Raw genomic sequence first — 22,840 nt, 5'->3', positions numbered from 1 at the left:
GGTTCCATGCCATATCAATCCCTTGACTGCTCAATTCTTGTTTAGTTTTGAGTTTTCCCTTTTCATTCAAAATATCTTTGTATCTAACAATATTTTCCATGTTAATAACTTTTGGGTGAATCAGTGTTTCCACTGTTGAAAGCCAAACTGGTATCCTCAAGTAATGTTGTTCTTTAATTTTCTCCCACACTAACAATAATGCATTCATAATATAATGTCTTTGAAAGTAACCATGTATTTTATTTTCCCCATGCCACAACAAGGCATGCCAGGCCAATTGCAAATCATGCCCCTCCAAAGTCAATAGTCTTGTATGCCTCTCAATACAATCCACTCTTTCACCCATACGAGCATCACAGTCTGATAATACGATTCCCAATTTGGTAGCCCAAAGCCTTCTCTATTTTTTGAATCCTGCAGCATTTTAAAGATTATTCTTGCATTTTTCCCTTGCCAGATATAACTTAATCTCACTTTATAGAGTTCCTTAAAGTATTTTTTCCAAATTTTATTGGAATTGTTTGAAATATGTATAGTAGTCTTGGTAATATATTCTTTTTTATTCTTTCTATTCTTTCTATTCTTTCTATCAGTGATAATTGCAAATTTCTCCATTTCTCCAAATCTGCTTTAATTTGTTGCATCAGTTTCTAATAATTATTTTTCTTAATAGTTATACATCTTTCTAGGGGGCTCGTTTCTCAATAGAAGTTAGGAATCTCTCACCCAGCTCATTCACACTGTTCCTCAGTCTTTTGCGTTTTCTTCATCGGTTGGCTTTCAAAGCTTTGGTCAGGCACGCAATGACTGTTTTTTTTTCTTCCTGCAGGATTGAGAGCCTTCTCTGGATCAATCAGGGAGATTATGAACTCCCTGAAATCAACAGAGTATGCTCCTTTGGAGGTGATTTAGGTACATCTGAACGTCCTTGCAGTTCGAATTTCAGAGTGATCTCACGGAGCCCCATGGAGATGCATCATGTCTCTGCAATGTCAGTCTCACCCTCTCCTGGTTTTTCTCTTTTTGACACATTTCAACCCTGATGTTTTGGGATTTTAGGGAAGTCTGTTTTCTCATATGAAGGAATTTGGCGTGCCCTGGCTCCCTTCCCTGAAAAGCTCTCCAGCAAGATTTCAGAGAGAAATTTATCAATCAACCCAATTTTAATCCTTCTAATCAGTTTATAGTAAATTTCACAATCCAGGAGAGCAGGAAGGGAAAAGCCTGAATTCATTTTCTCTATTTCTGCTATAAAAAGTGTGCACTGAACTTTTATCTCCATGCTTCCCAATTTACATTGTTTCTTCCCCCACTCACTGTACACATCGGCCAGGGTGTCCAGCCTTGGCAATTTTGAGGTTTGTGGACTTCAACTCCCAGAATTTCCCTAGGGTGGTTGGGGAATTCTGGGGGTCCACAGATCTTAAAGTTGCCAAGGTTGGATAGCCCTGACATAGACATTACAATGCAATGTGCAGTCTTATTATGAAAGTTTATGCATAAAAAATTACATATTGATGACGAGATAGCTTTCTTCTCAAACCAACAGCTCAAATATGGGAAGAAAGAATGGCCAAATGAACAAGGCATGTTCTGGAAGCATAGGGGGATGATGGAAATCTCTTTGTTTGTAGAGTGGAGTGTGGGTGGGTGGTTTTTCATTATTTTAGGAGCTGCTGTAACATCAAGGGGTAAGTTAATGAATCTCTGAACATTTTGCACTCTCCTGGGAACACAGGTTGGAACACCCATTGATGTTCTCTACCTATTTTTATTGTTTCAAGATCAGCTAAAAGGAAGAGTATTGTTTTAAAATACTTTGGAAGCATTGGATGACACAGTGGGAATGTGAGTCTTGTAGTGTGTGGTGAGGCCACAAAAAGACAAAAAAAATAATTTTTGTTAATAAAAAATCTAACTGGATAATGCTAAATAATAGCAGCTGAAGTGTGTTGTTGTTGAACTACAGCCCTCTCCCACATTAAAGTCAACAAGTAACAAAAAAGTATTGTCCATACTGAGTGCATAGAATCTTGAGTTATTCTGTGGTCCTCCATCTACATCTTCAACTCAGCAGCAAAAGACCTGGATCAGTATTTTGGAAAACAGGAAAATTAAGAGAAGTCTAGAATATATATTGGGATATGTGGCTGCTTTCCTGATAGATATATATGGACCTAATTGGGATAACATTTAATTTCCAGCCTAAATATAGAGTGGACTACGGACACAGGGTTTCTTCAAGGCTGGCTATAATTGATTCCTCCAAACTAGAAGAAAGATTGGAATCTGTACAATAACACCACTGAGAGACTTGACAGAGAAGGCATGAAATACAAAATATTAAAGCCCAGATTAGCCTTCTTTCTTGGTCTACAATAGCCTAAAGTCTGATTTAGACTTCGTCAACTTCCTGACCTTCGGACCTTCCGCCGCGAGCTTAAGACACATCTATTTATCTGTGCAGGACTGGACTAGATTTTTTAAATTTTAATTGTTTAAATTTTAGATTTGGTTTTAAATTGGGGTTTTATTATTTATATGTCTATTTTAAATATTCGGCCTATTTAATAAGTTTTTTAGACTAATGTTTTACTTTGTATATTTATGTTGTTTTTAGATGGCTGTACACCGCCCTGAGTCCCTAGGGAGATAGGGCGGTATAAAAATATGAATGAATAAATAAATAAATAAATAAAATTATTGTTTTAATTTTTTTCCCTACAATTTACCTACAATAGAAATAGCTCCATGTGCACTTCTGAGACTATGGATGGCTATTTCCTTTTTTCTTGATTTCTCCTTATATTAGGCTATTTCTTATATCCTGCTTTTCTTTCTTCCTTTGGCTTCCATCCAAATTTGATATTTATTGAAGAATGATTTTCAAAAGATTACAGAATCCAGTACTTCCTAGAAACAGTAGATCTGAGTGATTTGTAACGGAATAAGACAACTAACTTACACCCACAAACTTGCACAGGCTACCCCCAATATGTTTTTATTTTGTATTTTTAAGAAACTGCAGCTGGATAGAGTATAAATTAAAGAGAAGACTTACTTCTGTAGGGCAAGACAGTATTTGGCCCTTTCATCTTGTTTTTTCCATCAAAATCCATGGCTGCTGCTTTCTTTTCTTTTCATTTTTTATTTGGTCTGCAAGAAATATGATGTAGCTATCTGGGGATGGGGGCTGAGCAAGCAGCTGAGGGGGATATTTTTTTGATGAAAATAGCTACAGGGAAAAGAGTTCGTAGTCCCTTGCTCTGATCAATCTTACTATCCATACAGCCTCTTTGTGGTTTTTAAAACTAACATCAGGGACATTAGATTCTGCTTTATAAGCTTTCTGGAGCAGAGTTTAGATTGAATCTTTTTCATTTGTCAAGCCCTATTAGAACATTCAACTACAAACATTTATACAGCGTCTATATACTTGCCGTGTATAGTGCAGTATCATCATATGATAACTATTATGGTAATGTATCAAATTTTTGAATCCAAACACAAATCATGTTAAATACCAGTTTTGCTTCTCCAAAGCGAAGTGACCTTTCCACAAATGCATTGTAACTCTTTAAATGATAGTTCATGAAATGAGAGGTAACAGACTTGTAAAACATGCTGACAAATGGCATGCTTGTTTAACTTAAAGAATCCAGAGTGAAGAGGGAGACAGCGGGGTTCCCTCAGACATTTTGCCTCTTTCCAAAATATCTGGCCAAGCAGACAATGCGACTCTACACTGGTCTATTGGCAATGATTTCTTTAAATAATCATCCGCTTTAGACATTTGAGCTTTTGCCAAGTAGCTGTTTCCCATTTATTGTTTTTGGTGTGATAAGATATGTATACATTCCAGTTTAGCAGAAAAACTCAGCGAGAACAATCTGATGGTAACAAACATCCATTTACTTTGCTTGATTTTTAATGCAAAAATAAATAAATAAATCAAAGTATTCCTGAGCATAAAGTAATATTAAGGTGCAACACGAAATATAACATAGATAGCCTTATACATACTGCTGTATCTCAATATTACTTTTATCTTCTATTCCATTGTGAAAACAAAAGAAATGGTTTATCTATTTATCTTCATCAATGTTAAATACAGAGATAGTTAAAATAGTCTTTTTGTGTGGGTGCATTTGCTTTGTAGGGAGTTCCTAAAGACTTTTAATTCCAGAAAGATTTTTCTGATGTGGGTATAGATTGCTGGTCTCACTGTTATCATTTGCTTTTTGTGCCTGTCCTGCTTTGGGGTATGTAAGAATTATTTTCTATTCATTACTCTGCTCATTTCCATTATTAAGCTTTCATTCATTAGTTAGAATTGCAGTTACTTAATTATTGATCAACTCATTCCACTCATAATTTGCATACATTTTCATTTGCCGTTAATTTCATTGAGAGAGGTAATCCATCTTCTACATTTAATGCCAATGGTTCCCACTGAAACATTAGATGTGTCCTTGGAAATATTGTTATTAATCTCAGTGTATTGATATTACTGTTCTACGGTCCCGTCTCCTCACAAGGCCGCTTTCTGTAACCTCTAGAGGCTTATGTGTCACTCTTCAAGAAATGAGAAACAACTTGAAAGAAAAAAGAATTGATTTGTTTTTTCCCCCTCCATTCCTACTCATTTTGGCTGTGAAAATAAATGCAATAATTGAGAATTGTTTTCCCTTTTATTATTGATTGATTGGTTGGTTTAGCTTGTGGATGATATCAGTTGTAGCCAAATTCAAGTGGTGACAAATTCTTTATTTTTGTAGCAATGGTTAAAACAATACAGAAAAACAGTATATTATGTAGAAAAAAATCCTATATAAATATTTTCCATATGCAGTTGGTCCATTTCCACTTCAGTCTCTGAAAGCTTGCTGCAATAAACAGGTCTTGATGGATTTTCTGATTTTCAAAAAGGTTGGGGCTAGCATGTATTTGCATGAAATATGAATAATTACCTTTAGCTTTATTATGAACATTCACAAAATTGAATTATGTAGTTCCAGGAAAATACTAGATAGACAACTGTTGGATAAAAATTCTAGTAACAAAAGAGATGAAAGAGGTATAACTTCCTTCAGAGGTCTGAACAAAGTTGTTTGTTTGTTTATGAATTGAATTTATATACCCACACATCTCTTACTCTAGTGAACTTCTTACTCTAGTTCACAATACAAAGATATCATAAAAATATTACAATGTACCTAAGGCCCATAAAGCCTGTCCACACAGTCAAAATTCTATACATTTAATATCTAGGTAACAAGTTGGACCCAACATCTGAAAGAAGATATAGGTTTTTAAGGTTTTATAGAATACTAAGCAGAATCACAATATCCAGCTCTTATGGGAGATGCTGTTCCATAGTGAAGGTATTGCAACATTGAAAGTTTGTTTCCTGGTCTTTCGAGGTAGCATTGTTTTGCAGAGGGTAGTGCAAATAACTTCTTCCTGTGACATGTAGTGTTTTATGGATGACCACTAGTATCTTAAATCATACTGGGAAATCTATTGGGAGCCAATAGAGCTTGCATAACAATGGTGTCAGATGGGAATACTGCCTGTACTGTCACATTTTTGATGAGCTGCAGTTTTGAACAATTTTCAAAGGCAGCACTATGTAAACCATATTGCAAGTGTCCAGTGGTTTGAGTCTCAGAACAATTCACAAAGGTTGTTTTTCTCTCTTCTATCTGTGATCCCCCCCCATAAAGGTTTATTCTCATTATTTCCCCTTATTTCAGATTTCTTAATAAATAAATCTAAATTTTATCTTTCTTCCTTTAAGAAAGGAAGACAAATGTGCCATGCTAATATCTCCAAATTTCTGTAATTTTCATTGTGAGGGGACTGTTCAAGTTGTCTAACCATTTTGCCTTTCTCAATATACTGTATTCTCTGCATTTTTCAACATTTTGAAGGCCAACACTATGCTCAACATTTGGTTGGCTGAAGCTAACAGGGTGAGTTTCACACATCACTTTGGATGTGTAGGAGGAAAATTGGATTTCTTTTTGAAACTGTCATATGGCTGCTTTAGGGTTTATTTGATTATGACAATGTTAATGTGTTTTATCCTTAAAAGGGTAAGAAAGTGTACTGTCAGTTTTCATCAAATACTTAGAGTCCTTTCAAGGCCTTAGAAAGAGATGGAAAATTGTATATCCTGTTCTGTATGAATTCCACCAAAATGCTGTAATGTTCCTTTTAAAGTAATTTCAGAAATCCAGTGTAAGAGTCCCCCAATAGCAGTGCTAAACTACATAATATAAAAATGCCATGAAATTGCCCTGAATTCTGCAAAACATCTGATTTTTTTTCCTGTGTAGTCCAGCACTGATAACATAGCAATTAAGACTAAATGGTGCTCTGGATTTGAAGTGCAAAACATGATTCGGAGTCTGTGTGACTATAGAAGCACCATCTGCTGGCAACTCCTGAAAGCAGCTGCCTCGTCTCTTGGGTTCACATGCTTGACCTCTGCAGCTGCCCTATGACCCTGGAAAAGACTTGCTTTAAAGTGTCCTCAGCAGGTGTTGCATGCATAAAATCACATTTTGCCCTTCCAACCCAAAATGTTACACTGTCCTAATATTTAAACATCTCTCAGTTACTTATTATTTTCATCAGCTTTCCTGTTTTAATTGACAATAGACAACACATTTGGTAAAAATAAAATAAAAAAAGGAGAGGTTTCCAAAAAGGAAGGACTAGAGTGCATGTGTAACAATTGTGAATTCACTTACCAATGCTGAGATTTTGAACTAAAGAACTTGCAAAGGACAGGCATAATTTGGTTCTGCTCTGTTTGTGTATTTTGTGGCAGTAGTCACATGGTCTCCTGTGATTTTATTCCCCTTGAGTTTATTCAGGTACAAACCAAATCAAAAGCTAATGCCTATTGGAGAAGATCATTGTTATGTATTCATTTCATTTTTTTTAAAATGAACAATGCGTCTTCACTAAGATCACATTAATTGTTCTCATGTGTTGGGAAATTGTTGGGAGGCCTGTTTTTTCAATTGCTGCTGTTCCTTGACTCTTTCCCCACCTCCAAAGCAGCATATAGATTTGCCCAGTGCTGAATATAAAATCTAGCAGTGATACTCTTTTTAAATGGAGGTGAGTAAAGGTGATCTGAACAGGAGTTTGTTCATTCTAGTATGTGCACTGAATGATGAGAAATGCATACAGCAGGAAGAAGGACATATTGCAAAAATACAATATGGATTGCAGAGGATTTGTTGTGTATATACATGTTGTGAATATATATGTGTGTGTGTTTAATATATTAATACTATTCAGAAATTTATCCTTAATACATCATACACTGTATTCATAACATGACAACTTTTGAATTATAAAATTATATTTTTATTTGATTTAAATAATTATGGTTTGGACCAAAGATGAATAAATTATCTATGTACACAAAGGAAGAAGAGCAGCATGGCTATTCAGTTCCACGTCAAAGTATAGATACAAATGTAAGTGCTAGTATAGTGAGCAACAATTTATTTAAGACTGCCTTACCAACCGAGACATCAAACAAAAGATATCCTTGACATCAAAAGGCTTGTTTGGCTCAGAAAGTAGAAGTTTAAAGAATAAAATATAAAGAACTGTGTGTGGAAGGGTGGATGTTAGCTGCACCAAATAGAAAAAAAGAGCACATTTTCAACTAAGAAAGATTGAGATGAACAATGCCTACATACATGTATACTTACCTGAATCATAAATGGTCACCTATTATTTCAAGCAACATCTACACTTTCTTCATGAAGGCATTCAAAATTAGGATGAATTAGTAGCACTTTTTCAGACTAGCTCGTTTTATTAAAAGCTGTCAGCCTTTATGAACTACAGCTCACTTCATCAAGAATTAGATGAAAAGTTATGCTGCTTAATAAAATGTGTGAGTCTGAAAAGGAGCATCCAGATTCCTTCTGAGGTTCATCTATCATAGATTAATCCATCTCTCCTCATACAATATTTCTGATTACCTGACTAGGTAATATCATCAATTCAATAGTTGGGTAACCAGGAGCCATGGTGGCACAATATTGCAGGCTAATTCAGTTCCCTGCCTTGATCTTCATCAGGATTGAACTCCAGGCTTTGGGCAGAGTTAACCTGTAATACTGCATTTTAACCACTGTACCACCAGGGGTGCTTACTTAGATTTCTCACAAGGTTGACATCAGTCATGAAAGTCTGAAAATACATTTCTCCCCCTTTGCCTTTCAGCCCAAAAAATTAGGAAGTGTTCCTTCTGAGACATTCATGAGATCGACCTGTCTGTCTGTCTGTCTGTCTGTCTGTCTGTCTGTCTGTCTGTCTATCTGTCTATCTGTCTATCTGTCTACCTACCTACCTACCTACCTACCTATCATCTGTCAATGCAAGTGATAAGATGAATATAGTTCTATGCTTTCATACAAGCACTTATGCAGAATAAGCTCATGTATTTTATAAGCAAATATAAATGAAGCAAGACATTATTTAAACCAGCACTGAATGGCAAACATACACTTTGTAGATAGCAAGGGACAGTTACAATAGGATTGTCCATAATAATTGGCCTTTGTGACCATAAATGTCTATGATTTGCTTTTATTAGGTTTTTTTAACTGAAAAAAACAGTGATAGGCACATATGAGCTTACAATGAAGCATCTATATAAGATTAAGGAAGATGCTACTGAAGAATCAACATGAGTGTTTCAATACAATCTTTAGCAGTACTCCCACGTTAAATACAGAAGTGAGTTCTGGTTCTGCTAAAGTGTATAATTTGTAGGTCCAGCCAATAAGCAGAAGTGTCTACAATGCATTTGGGGTACATAATCTGCAAACATTGCACAAATTTAAAAATTAATTCAAAAATATTTTTTACAGTATTTTAAAGTTTTTTATTTATTTATTTATTTATTGACATCACAGTATATATAAGCATTAACATGAAACAACCATACAACATATAAGCATATATATGAACATTAGTATGTAATAACTATATTAATTGGATATAATGAAGAGGTGAAGTATACTGTGAAGGCAGTATGGGAAGGGGTGAATTTGATTTGCAAATTGAAAAATCTACTCTGTGATTAGCCCTCTTGAAAATGAGATCAGAAATAGGAGCATCTGTCCTTGCTACAGATAGCGATATGGCCTCTCTCCTGGGTGTGACCAACATTTCAGTTGCCTTACTGTGTATCTGTGTGACCCACATCACACACACACACCAAGAAGGGGCAATATGCTGCTATAACCTGGATTGATTTCATCTTCTGTGTATGTGTATTATCCACCCCAACACACATCATAATTCAATAAACCCAGCTGTTCTGTATTATTTACATTACACTGCCATCCAGGCTGACCCAAAGAGCAAAAGAAAATAACAGGGCATATTTGCAGCTTAATAAAAACATTGCAGTAGGGAGCCCTTCCTGAACCATTACACTTAGTTGCTTGGAATCGCCTTTGCTGATTTAACAAACTGGCTTGGACAAATGTTTAACATGCTTGCTGTAATGACATTCAGATGTTTCCCTCTCCCCCCTCCTCCTCCCCTTTTTATTCTCTTCCCTTTAGCATTTGTGTCCTTGCCCAGTTGAGTGGGAATAAATAAATAAGGAAATGAACTGCAATGAAAGGTGATGGGCTGGCATGAAGGGTGGGGCTAGGGAAGCAAGAAGGGGGCTGACTGCTCCTGACAGATTGGGTGGGGGGAAGTCAATATGATGTATCTGAGACAGGCCAGGCTTTGCACTGTAGAATAAATTACATGATTCGCTGAATGCCTGGGCTTCACACAGACATACACAAAATTGGAAAGATAAAAGCTTGCATTGGCTTCAGATGATATTTACTGCTTGATGGATTTACTAGCAGCCCCAGCACAGTCATACTGTATTGAATTATTGGCCTCTATTTAGCTGTGTGTCCATCGAAGCTTGAGTGTCCATTTAAGCGTAAGTGAGCTGGAGCTCTGCCAAAGCTTTCTGAAGCTGGGGAAGCAGAGGAAGAGGCATGCTAATGGCAAGCTGCTTGAATTACAAGGAACTGAAAAGAGAGACAACAGAGCAAGCTGTGCTGTTTGCTTATCAATATTAATCTTGGAATAAATATTAATGAAGGCCACCAGCACATCAGGATTTCTTTCTTTAAAAATCATTTTTATCTTCGCATTGTTCACCCCCTACCCTGAGAGAGAGAGAGAGAGAGAGACAGAGGGGAGAGATTGAGAACGAGAGTTAGCTGGAAGTCGTGATGTGTGATTTGTCCCTTCAGTTCTCCCTCCAAAGTGAGAGAAGCCATTAGCTTTATAGTGATCCATTGTCTCACCAGCAGGATTTCTCAAGGCAGAAAAGGCACATGAAATTCTAGCTTCAAGGAAGTATACAGCGACCTATAATACGTGATAAAAATAGCACTGCCTTACACAAAGGGATGTTGTTATAGATACATGACCCTGTTTTTTCTGAAGTAGTTTAGTTATGAAATACCATTTTAGTCACATTGAACCCTAAGAGACAGAGTCATGTTTTAGAAGGCTGTCCAGAATAACAAACAGAGAAAAGGGATATCATAAAAAAATAGAGAAATCAAGCAGGTTTTTAAAGGTCTCAAATTTTTTTAGGCTTCAAATATCATACATTGGGATGGGATTTGTTTGTACAATAACGGACCAAAGCTATTTTAAAAGGAGACTTGAATAGAATGGAAATGTAACTCACCCTGTGGAATACTTGATTAAAAGAGCAGCTCCCTAAATATTGCTGCAGTAATATTTTTTTTAAAATGATGGCCAGGATAAAAGGTTGCAACAATTTTCTAAAAATATGTCAATTAAGTCAGATCTGTTTACTGATTCTCTAAGTATGTGATGCCTCAGAATTTATTATGAAACATGCACTCAGTTTCAAGTAACATGGTTGTAACGGTCTTTCAAAATGGATGGTGATTTTCTTCCTTATAGCTGAGATTGTCTCTTTATTAAATTACATCTAGCCACGCTTTTTCATTATTGTCACATTTACATTCTAATCTAATCCTAAAGGTTTATGGAAATAGACATATAGTTACATAGTATTTATTTAAACTGATATAATACACCATTTTCAAGTTATCATAAGGAAAGTCAAATTCAATATTGGTATTAATGCTAAATGTTAAAAAAGTTAAGGTATTGCCATAAAAGATCACTTAAACATGATAGCATTTAATGTTACTCCTGCTCTATCTAAAAATAAATGTCACTTTGTGAGTCTCTCTATTTCTGGCCCTCCATTACTTCATGTTATTCAATACTTCTTCTATTGGCTGTACGGAAGGTGCAAGAAAATGAATAAAAAGGGAGTCAGTTGCTGTACAAACCTTGCATTCATTCTTTCTTCACTATGTTTTCTCAGGAAGGGGGAAAATCAATTTAAAGCCAGAAACCACAAACTGTGTGGAGTGATTAACAAAGCAATCCCTTACTACAGGTGAAGGAGACAGGGAGATATGATGAGGAACTCCAGCATCTGGGCTGAAGGAGTGAGACTAAAATGGAAGTCCCCACCAATGAAGTATGCCTGCCCTGAATCTCCAGAGGAAATCCTGCAGATCTGTCTTGGCAATGTTCATAATCTGAAGCAAATGCTGAGCCAATAATTAATTGGCTTACTTTCCTAAACTGTGCATAAGCCCCACACCAAAGTGGGAAATAACTCTTCTTTGTGGAAGGGGCCTTCAGACTATTTCAATTGCAGCTAGTACTGTGGTGTAGTTAGTGGATTGCTGCTCCAAGACTGTTTTTAGATCCAAAGCAATCATTCAAATGAAATTAATACAAAAATATTATTTTGAAAAGTTAGCACAGAGGAGAGTGTAAATTATGTCTACTCATTTATTGCCTTGGTTTCTTTGCAGATGACCTGTCCATTTAAAGATCATAGAGAACGTTTTTTTTAAAAAATTATCTCAGAATTTGCACAGGATTGAAATCATGCTGATAATCATGTGTCTATAGCCTATATATTGTATTCATTAAAATATGTGCATTGACATACATACAGTCAAAGTTTGATACATCAATGTTTACTGTGACCATCTTCTCTGAGTCAATCTGCCCATTCTGTAAGATCTGAGAAAGAGTTCTTGCTGAATGTCCTACCATGAAGGGAACCCCTCACACCCAGATAACTATATAGCCAACATGATTTTAAAACATCAATACATATTAAATGTAACAAAAAGTTTAAAAGCGTATAAGCGTATAAGCAAGTAAAGAATGACAACCAAGGATCAACACCTTCATCAACAAAAATTAACAAAAACTCATGGGATCAGACATGCAATCCATCAGGGTTTCTAAGTTCAAACATTCTTTGTGAGAGTCCTAGCTTATCACCAGACCATTTTCTTCTTATTACATTTTTAAAAAGTCTTAAAATTGTGGCTCTTCAAAGAATGTTTGAAAAGTACCGTATATACTCGAGTATAAGCCGAGTTTTTCAGCACGGTTTTTGTGCTGAAAAGCGCCCCCTCGGCTTATACTCGAGTCTACGTCTCGATGTACTTCGGGAACCCCGCACAGGAGACGCCAAAGAGGCGGCGAGATCGTCCGGCGGGATTTGCCCAAGGCTGAGCAGTTCGCCGCGCGGACCCGAGCCAAGCCGGTCCCAGTCCAGCCGAACGGTGAAAGCGGAGCGGCGCTCGGCATGTCAGGGAAACCTCCTCCTCAGCCGAGAAGGCTGGCGGCTCCCCCGCCCCGCCGCGCGGACCCGAGCCAAGCCGGTCCCAGTCCAGCCGAACGGTGAAAGCGGAGCGGCGCCGCATGTCGCCACCGCTCGCTGGACTGGGACCAGCTTGGCTCGGGTCGCAGTAACTCCCGCCAGGCTGTGCCGCGAGGAAACCATTTAAAAGCCCAGCTTCTGAAGCACGGAGGAGAAGAAAGCAAGCCTGGCGGTGCAGTGAGAGGCGGGCGGGGGAGCCGCCAGCCTTCTCGGCCGACGCTTTCACCGTTCGGCTGGACTGGGACCGGCTTGGCTCGGGTCCGCAGTAACTCCCGCCAGGCTGTGCCGCGAGGAAACCATTTAAAAGCCCAGCTTCTGAAGCACGGAGGGAGAAGAAAGCAAGCCCTGGCGGTGCAGTGAGAGGGCCGGGCGGGGGAGCCGCCAGCCTTCTCGGCCGACGCTCGGCATGTCGGGAAACCTCCTCCTCAGCCGAGAAGGCTGGCGGCTCCCCGCCCGCCGCGGACCCGAGCCAAGCCGGTCCCAGTCCAGCCGAACGGTGAAAGCGACATGCCGGCGCTGCTCGCTTTCACCGCTCGCTGACTGGGACCGGCTTGGCTCGGGTCCGCAGTAACTCCGCCAGGCTGTGCCGCGAGGAAACCATTTAAAAGCCCAGCTTCTGAAGCACGGAGGGAGAAGAAAGCAAGCCCTGGCGGTGCAGTGAGAGGGCGGGGCGGGGGAGCCGCCAGCCTTCTCGGCCGACGCTTTCACCGTTCGGCTGGACTGGGACCAGCTTGGCTCGGGGCCGGGGTAACTCCCGCCAGGCTGTGCGGCGGGGGAACCCATTAAAAAGCCCAGCTCCTGAAGCACGGAGGGAGAAGAAAGCAAGCCCTGGCGGTGCAGTGAGAGGGCGGGGCGGGGGAGCCGCCAGCCTCCTCGGCCGACGCTCGGCATGTCGGGGAAACCCTCCCTCCCTCAGCCGAGAAGGCTGCCGCCGCGCGGACCCGAGCCAAGCCGGTCCCAGTCCAGCCGAACGGTGAAAGCGCCGGCCGAGAAGGCTGGCGGCCCCCGCCCGCCTCTCACTGCACCGCCAGGGCTTGCTTTCTTCTCCTCCGTGCTTCAGAAGCTGGGCTTTTAAATGGTTTCCTCGCACAGCCTGGCGGAGTTACTGCGGACCCGAGCCAAGCTGGTCCCAGTCCAGCTGAACGGTGAAAGCGGAGCGGCGCCGGCATGTCGCCACCGCTCGCTGGACTGGGACCGCTTGGCTCAGGTCCGCGGCGGGCGGGGAGCCGCCAGCCTTCTCGGCTGAGGGAGGGAGGGTTTCCCCGACATGCCGAGCGTCGGCCGAGAAGGCTGGCGGCTCCCCCGCCCCGCCCTCTCACTGCACCACCAGGGCTTGCTTTCTTCTCCCTCCGTGCTTCAGAAGCTGGGCTTTTAAATGGTTTCCTCGCGGCACAGCCTGGCGGGAGTTACTGCGGACCCGAGCCAAGCCGGTGCCAGTCCAGCCGAACGGTGAAAGCGTCGGCCGAGAAGGCCGGCGGCTCCCCCGCCCCGCCCTCTCACTGCACCGCCAGGGCTTTCTTTCTTCTCCCTCCGTGCTTCAGAAGCTGGGCTTTTAAATGGTTTCCTCGCGGCAGGCGGGAAGAAGATGCTCGGTAGCAGCGGCGGCGGAGGCAACCACCACGTCAGGAGGCTTTCAAGAAGGCGGCGTCCGAGGGGAGCAAGGCCATGATGCAGAAGGAGAACTCTACAATATATAATGCTCCCCACTCCCAACCCTTGAGGGCAAGCCAGAAAGATACCAAGATTGATGATAGTAGGAGCCATCCAATTAGAAAAAAAGATACAAGTGAATGGTTGAAGACCTGAATATTACTATTCCCTACTGGAATAGCCTAATATCAGTTTTCTTCTGAATTTACATTAGATAACATTCAACTTATAGAGCCATCTAATTGATTTGCTCAAATAATAGAAGTTAAAAAATATGCCTGTGCTTTGCCATCTGAATTACTTATACAAATAACTCATGATGGCAAACGATCCAGCAGACATTTTCCTCCTACAACCACCACACTCTGAGGCGAATATGGCTGAAGGAGTATGATTAGCCCAAGGTCAGAACTCATGGTCTCTGGCTTTCTAGCATGGTACCCTTTAGACCAAACCGACTATTTTTATTATATCTCGTAGGAATTATGCCTGGTAGGTAGGTACAAAGTCTAAATTACTTACAAGACATAAAGTACATTGCATTGGGAGACATTTGTTTGTATCTGAAAGCTTTCAAAAACTACTGAAGAAGTTGCCACCAAACTCTATTTTACTATGACAAAAGGTGAAATCTATTTATAATACAGCAGGTGAGTATATTAACTGTATTTAATTAATAGAAGCCTCTTCCTACTTTTGGAAGGCAGCTGCAAGCATTATCCAAACAAACAAGATTTAAGTATCAAGTATAAAAATAAATATTCAAATAAATATTCATGTTATTTTACTTGGCTCTATCTTTATTTTTTACATTGACCAGTAGCTGCCTCATTTCCCACCCTAGGCTTATACTCGAGTCAATAGTTTTTCCCAGTTTTTTGTGGCAAAATTAGGTACCTCGGCTTATATTCGGGTCGGCTTATACTCGAGTATATACGGTAATTTCCCCTAAATGAAGTTGCCTCATATTGATATGATTTACCATATTTCCCTGAAAATAAGACCCTGTCTTATATTTTTTTGAACCGCGAAATAAGCGCTGGGCCTTATTTTCAGGGACGTCTTATTATTTTGAGGCATGTGGAGCAAGACAGGGATCCTCTTGCTGTCTTACTGATTTCCAGATGTCTCCCTAACCAGATCAGCTGCGCATGCATTTAAATATTTTCGGGGAGGGCTTATTTTGGGGGGAGGGCTTATTTTTGGAGGGAGGGCCTATTTTCGGGAAAACATGGTATGACAATTGGTTTTTATTTTTAATCCCATGATATGAATACTGTATATTTATCAAGGTACCTGGCTATGGAGCAATATATAAGTTGTAGAAATAAATAGTTTAAATAATGTATAAAGGCATCATGACTTTAAAGGAGACTGGCAGCATTATAGCTTCATTACAGATGTCAGAACCACAACTTATCTAAGGGGCCAAGACTGAACAGGAAAAGAAAATGGGTAGATAGTTTAGGTGGAAATAAGTTTGAGGAAAGGCAAATAGTTCTCAAAAATATTATTGTGGTAGGTGGAATGTCCAGTAGTTTTGAACCAGAATTATATACCAACACAATAATTGGTTTCAATAACAATTTAGAAAACAATCCAGTATGACTCACAGGCCACACAGTTTGATACAGAGCTGAATCTGAAGCAAGACTGGGAAACCTGAAACTTTGTGCTTCCCACGAAGTCTTGTGGAAAATCCACAAACAGCTGTAAAGTTTAAATGTTATAATTACATATCCCAGATACGGTAGCTTTCTGAGGGAATGAAACCTGTTAGATCTTAAAAAATTATTGCAAGCTTTTTGGTGGTCAGGTTTTTAAGCAGTAATACTTATAAAAATTCACTAAAGAAAGAGAAAAAAAGTATGTGTAGAGAAGAACTAGAAGTAGCAGACCACTACATATACTTCGGCCAATAGATCTCAATGGAAGGTAGTACAATAAAGGAAATTGAATGGCATGTTAAATGTGAGTTGGCAAGCTTAGCATAATTTTCAGGAACAATCTTCCCCTACGTCTGAACAGTTTTTGATCAGTGTATGCTACCTGCTGTAACATATCCCAGTGAAACATGGACACTAACCTCACAATCGATACAAAACTAACAAGTGGCACAAAGAGCCATGGAAAGTTACATGATCAGCATTACAAGACAAGATCAAAAGACCTGTACATGGATTAGAGAAGAAACGAAAGCAGTGGTGGGATTCAGCCAATTCGCACCACTTCGGGAAAACCGGTTGTTAACGTTCTGAGCAGTTTGGCAAACTGGTTGTTGGAAGAAATCATTAGGGCAGAGAACCGGTTGTTAAATTATGTGAATCCCACCACTGAACGAAAGTATATGATGTCACCAAGAGAATAAAAGAATTGAAATCAAAATGGGCTGGTGACATAGCAAGAAAAACTGATGGCAGCTGGGCCAAGACAGTCATAGAATGGATCCCGCTTGATAAAAAGTGTTTACGAAAGAGACCTAAAACAAGATGGAGCAACAACAACAGCAAGCATTGTGGGCCCAATTGGCAAAAGAAAGCTCAGGACTGTATAGATTGGAAACATGAGGCAGAGACCTTCATCCTGCACTGGATAGATAATGGCTAAAATAACGATGATGACTTGTTAAAAGACATGTGGTTTTTATTTGTATATGATCTTAAGGATATACTTTTGACTTTCCTGAGCCACACTGAATGAAGAGGAATTGTCTTGGGCCACATATAAAATACATATTTAATGCATTTAAATCTCATAATAATGTTAATAGTTTACAATTTTGTGGTGCGTCATTACTAGCTGCCCAGGGCCGCATTAAAAACCTCTTTGAGGACCATGGTTTCTGTTTTGTTAAAACATTTGTTTAGGCAGATTCCCATACAGAGAGTGGGGGGAGGAAGTGAGATAAAGATTCATTCTGTTTCCTTTTTTCAAAATCTAGTTTGCTCTGTGTTGTATCTTTCCCCAAATCCCAGCAAAGGGATTTTATTCCTAGTATATGAGTAGGGGATTCAGTTCTAATGAAATAAATGATGAGAGATAAGCAAAATCAGACTGTGCTAAGAGAGAAAAAAGATAGAGAATATAAAACAAACAAACAAACCCTTATTTAAATATTAAAATGCAAATAGTGAATGTTGATAAAGATAAATGACAAAAGGAGAATTCAGTGTTCCAGATAACAGTGTTGGCTTGCTATAAAGTCTTCCATAAAATACTTGTAGTATCACAGATAACAAGATGTTTCTAAATGAATTAATATCTGTGCACATTCACATTTCAATTAAATTAAATTAAACCTAAACTCATATTTTACCCAGAGAAGGATGAACCATTAGCACCAAGCAGAAAAACAAATTACACCACAACTTCCTAACTAATATTTTTAACTTACTCCTGCAGAAATAGAAGACTTTATATAAAAATTTCCTGTTTATAGTTTTCTGAGTTTTCCCCCAGATTCTTGGAAATTTCAAACTTTGATCAGAAGCTAATATTCTGTTTTTTCCTTTCCTAGTTCACAACTTCTGTTCCTGTTTTAAAAGGACCAAAACTTTCTATATTGAGAAAAGGGATTCTGTGTAAATGAGGATATTAATTTTGACTGACAATGGGAAATGTGTCTTCTGTGCCTGAGTTCGCAACTTGTAGCATATGGAATCTCAAGAGAGTATAGTCAACCTATATAAGATGGTATTATATGATAGAGGTTTATCAGATTTGTTTAAAGTTGTACAAATGCTAAATTGTTTTCATTTTTGTGGATAGGCCATTTCCGGTCTACCAAAAAAAAACTGGTTTAGTTTTTAAAAAGGCACTTTTTTTACATTTCTTCTGGCCACCTGGGATAGAAAAGGAAACTTGCCAGAAGTCTTATCTGTTTCACCAAGCTTTAACCAAACAAAAAGTCAGAATTTTAGAATTTCACTACTGAACTTGTCATGAAAGACTGTCTAAACCCCAAAGTCCAACCATTCTTGGCAGGCAGCCCAGTACAAAATGGCGAAGACAGAGAGCAGGGATAGGTGAGGGGCATGTCCATCAGAGCAGAAACCAGCAATTTGGAATGAGATATTTATATACTATAAGATGAAATGAAACACTGTAGGATGATTAGACTAAAGGAGGGGGGAAACTATTTATGGTATGGAAGAAAGACACTTGAGGTAGAGATCTTCTTCCCAGTGGATGGAATGGAAGATCATCCATTCCTGCCCTCCCAGAATGGTAAGTGACCTGCCCTTATTCTGGGACAAGCAGGAAGTATGGATCAGCTCTGACAGTGTATGTCTTCTAACCATTGACAACAATCAAGACTAGAATAATCTGGTTATTAGGGGATGTTTCCAGGAAGTTTCCTTATCATCCAGTCAGATCTCTTCTTTATTATACATTTGCATAGCCACTTCCTAGAGTTTGGTTGTCAACCCTGACTGCTCTTTAGAAGGTCAGATCCTGAAGATGAAACTGAAATACTCTGGCCACCTAATGAGAAAGAAGGACTCACTGGAGAAGAGCCTAATGCTGGGAAAGATTGAGGGCAAAAGAAGAATGGGACAACAGAGAATGAGGTGGCTCGATGGAGTCACTGAAGCAGTAGGCATGAGTTTAAATGGACTCCAGAGGATGGTAGAGGACAGGAAGGCCTGGAGGAATGTTGTCCATGGGGTCGCGATGGGTCGGACACAACTTCGCAACTAACAACAACAAGAGTTTGGTTGAATTTGCTCAACAGAAGTTCTTGACAGATTGTTAACCCATTCAATGAAGGCATAGAAAGATGGCATATTTTAGCTGTAAAGAAACCTGGGAAGAATCAGTTGCCTTGAGTGAAAAGTATTGATTTATTTAATCATATGAACTGTTAAAACATATTTGGGACAGGCCCCCTTCTAAATATTAAGACCAGAGTAATTGTCACTATAATCCCACCAAAAGGCTCTGCATAGAATGTGTTGGTATTATTTCAAATATTTTTACTCCATTACTTAAAGATCAGACATATAAAGTATGGAACTGAAGTAGTTGGGCAAAATGGAGGCCTGTCCTTTACTCTTTTGTACTGCCTTAAAGAAGGTTACTCCTCCTGAAACATGAAGCCAGCTGGTCCTTTTCCTTCAGACTTAGGAAGGAAGCAATGGAAAACCACTTCTGACATCTTGTCAAGCAAACTGCAGGAGTCATCCCAGAAGTCTAAAACGGACCTGAAGCCATGCGCACCATCATATATATACTGTACACAAACACTTCATGAATGGACCCATTTGAAATACCATGAATGCATGTCCTGTCTTTAAATTTAAAAAGCAAACATGTTTGTATGTTTCTGAAACCATTTGCTTCCCAGTATGGGAAGTACTTTTGGTTTATAAAGTAACTTCTACCATTCTAGATTTAAATTATAGTGTATGAATTATCACATGTATCTGTTAAAAACAAGTACAGATATCTAAGGCTGTGATTCTTTCCTTGTGGCAATCCCATCGATAAAGCATCAGATTGCACTGCAAATTTTTTCCTGTAAAGTCAAATGCCAGCCATATAAATAGGTGCATGTGCAAAGCGAAGCAAAATAAAAGAAATATCCCATTGTCTCTCACTGCATCCCATGTGTCTGACTGATTACCTTCCAAAGTAAATCAAACATCTCATTGAACTTGTTTCTACTTATCATGATCTCACTGGGAAATGAAAGGATTTTCTTCAATAGCCTGTTAGAACTCTGTCATTAATCTGAGTGAGGTAATTTGCTAAAACAGCTGCCTCTAATGAGCAAACCTTTCCATCTGGCAGAATCCAAACAGACACAAACAACCTCATGTCAAGTTTTCTTTAAGAGAAAGAAAGTGTGAGCGATGGAAAAAGGGAGAAGATAAAATTTCAGCAATTTAAGAGGGGGTTCTTTGAATTAAAGAAGACATAATTTTTTTTGCTTCTCTCAGGAGGCCTCAACTGTGGTCTTTTTTCCCTCCCTCTTCTCCACACGAATTGGCCACAACTGCTAGAGTGCTGATATTATTGCCTTTTTAAAAGATGGATTATAGCATAACTCATAACATGTTTTTAATATAAACACTCCACCACGAAGTGAGACAAAATTAACAGTTGTTGGAACTTGTTGGCTTTGGAAAGACAGTTTTTGTAAGGAGTTTGTTTTCATAGTGTGATTTTAAAAAAATCCCTTTTGGAAAAACCTTGCATTTTTGCTGCTAAGGGACTTGAATTGCATGTACTTATGACTTGTTTTGTTAGTATTGTGTTCACAAATCTCTGCACTTTTTAGCCAAGTTGTTGATGGGTGAAGGATATAAAATAATTTAATATCAGATAGAAAGTGACAAATTCCATAGATAATGGCTGGTTTTAATGTGAAAATAAACTGATTATTTTAATTGAAGTCTACATTATTCATTTTAAGTGAAAAGATTTTGCCACATAAAATTGGTATGGGGGCTTTCCTATTCGGATATCTTGTGCTTTGCAAGATTACTTGGCCATTTTCCCTATATAAAATAATATATAAAATAAGCACATAAGGTAAACTTGAAGTATTGTAATTATCTAGGTTCTAGGTTCTATCAAATTTTTAGGTTCTATCATATCGCAAGATCTAAAATGGACAGCTAACATCAAAAACATCATCAAAAAAGGACAACAAAGAATGCTCTTTCTGCGCCAACTAAGTAAGCTCAAACTGCCCAAGGAGCTGCTGATTCAGTTCTACAGAGGAATTACTGAGTCTGTAATTTGTACCTCTATCTCTATCTCTATCTCTACCTCATCTGCACCTGGCTCAATTCTGCAACCCAACAAGAAAGACACAGACTTCAGAGGAGAATTAGAACTGCAGAAAAAATAATTGCTACCAACCTGCCTTCCATTGAGGACCTGTATACTGCACGAATCAAGAAGAGGGCCGTGAAAATATTTACAGATCCCTCAAATCCTGGACATAAACTGTTTCAACTACTACCCTCAAAACGACGCTATAGAGCACTGCACAACAGAACAACTAGACACAAGAACAGTTTTTTCCCGAAGGCCATCGTTCTGCTAAACAAATAATTCCCTCAACACTATCAAACTATTTACTAAATCTGCACTACTATTAATCTTCTCATAGTTCCCATCACCAATCTCTTTCCACTTATGACTGTATGGCTGTAACTTTGTTGCTGGCAATCCTTATGATTTATATTGATATATTGACCATCAATTGTGTTGTAAATGTTGTACCTTGATGAACGTATCTTTTCTTTTATGGACACTGAGAGCATATGCACCAAGACAAATTCCTTGTGTGTCCAATCACACTTGGCCAATAAAAAATTCTATTCTATTCTATTCTATTCTATTCTATTCTATTCTATTCTATTCTATTCCAGTCTATTCTATTATCTCCATTTCAAAATATTTGTTGCTACAATTTGTTAGTATGATAGTTACATTAGTTGAAATCAAAGTGATTTCAAAAACCTATCTGGTCAAGCATTAGTGCCAATCTGATGTCTCTGAGAATCCTAGACTGCACTAGTTATAATAAAAATCCATATGATGTTGATTCTGAATCTCCTAAAGGCAGAGAAGAAATGGTGTTTGTGAAAATTGGATGATTTATATCCATGTTGCGAAATGTAAATGTTTATTATATTGTTTTTCATGTAGTGAAGACCTTCTATAATTATGTTTGATTTCCAGGATCATACTAATAGAGAAAATGACTCATTCAATGGTGGAGCAAACATTACTGAATGGAATACTCTATAAGAGAAGTGTCAAACTCATGTCATCATGGTGTCATCACATGATGTATCAGGAGTTTTTTTCCCCTTTGCTAAACCAGGCGTGGGCGTGGTCAGCACGTTTGACAGCCCTCCTCTCTAAACACAGGGTAGAAAGTCTGCATTAGAATCTAGCATGGAATTTAGATGAGAACCATTTCAGATTTGATATGCTCCATTCTGAGCATGAACTAAGCTCAAAATCAGGCTTGAAATATTTCTGAAATGATCAAAGCAGCCCATTTTGAATGCAAAACAGCTGTCCTCCACTTTAAAGAACGACTTTCAAATTCAACATGTTTGGCACACAAGTGTTTCAGAATCTCATTGAAGTTCAGATCCAATTGACACATATCATTTTTATAGCAAAACTTTTATCCACTAATTAATCACTTTTTGAAAATGTAAATGGAAGTTTTCAGAAGTCTGATTTGGAATGGCTTTTGCTACTTTCTGCCTATCTTGAGAAATGAAAGTTTTCTTTTGATTTGCCTCTCATCTCATAAATAATTAATTTGACAAGATATATTAATTTTTTAGATAAAAACCACTGACTTTCAAAATCTTTTTTTTTAAAAAATTCTTCTAAATTGTCATGTGTTCTAGAACG

The sequence above is a fragment of the Ahaetulla prasina genome, chromosome 2 (genome assembly GCF_028640845.1).
Source record: "Ahaetulla prasina isolate Xishuangbanna chromosome 2, ASM2864084v1, whole genome shotgun sequence".
Taxonomy (NCBI): domain Eukaryota; kingdom Metazoa; phylum Chordata; class Lepidosauria; order Squamata; family Colubridae; genus Ahaetulla; species Ahaetulla prasina.
This window is presented reverse-complemented; position numbering follows the sequence as displayed.